Consider the following 820-nt stretch of genomic DNA (forward strand, 5'->3'; position numbering starts at 1 on the left):
GGGCCCAATGCTCAAGGAAGGGCGATAACTTCGTATAATGTATGCTATACGAAGTTATTACGCTCACTAGCCGTCAGACATGCCAGTTAGGCACGCACCACATTCTCTGATCACATCCTCTGTGCTTAGCTCTGAGGGGTACTGGGCGTAGAGCTATCAGACACAGGCCTGGCCCTCAGGGACCACACAGTCTGGTGGGGCAAAGGGTCGATACGTCCTATGAGTGGGTGATGGGTGGGGCAAAGACAGGCATGTGGGTAACCACACCTGGGGAGAGCAGAGGGTCAGGAATGGCTTCCATGCCTTTGCATATGCTGAGCCCTCTGCCAGGAACGCTCAACTTGGGCCTCTTCATCCTTAAGTCCTTCTTTACATGTCACCTCTGGGAAGCCATTCCTAAGTGCCCCCACCCCATTGGGATCAGCCAGATCATGCTGCTTGGGCCTCCTTCGCACCCTCATTTCATCGTGGTTGATTTCTACTGCACTTCCCTGATGGCCTGAGAGCTCCTTAAGGGCAGGGCCAAGGGCAAGATCTGGCCATGAGCCAGCCTCAGTGAAGACTATGGCTGAATGACAGACACAAATAGGTCTTCCCAGCTCTAGTGTGGCTAGAAATGTCCCAACAACCTCCAAAACTGTGGGTGGGGATTCACTTCTAACTCAAGAATTAGAGGGCCCTCAGCACCCTACAGACTGGAGGTAGGTGTCCTGGTTCCAGGTGTCAGAAGCAGGGCTAGGAAGCCATCTTATGGCATTGTGCCCTGCAGACCTCCCTGCTTGCACTCTGGCAAAGTCCTTTCATGTGCAGCATCTTAAAT

This window comes from Galeopterus variegatus, unplaced genomic scaffold (genome assembly GCF_000696425.1).
Source record: "Galeopterus variegatus unplaced genomic scaffold, G_variegatus-3.0.2 Scaffold13259, whole genome shotgun sequence".
NCBI classification, from domain to species: Eukaryota; Metazoa; Chordata; class Mammalia; order Dermoptera; family Cynocephalidae; genus Galeopterus; species Galeopterus variegatus.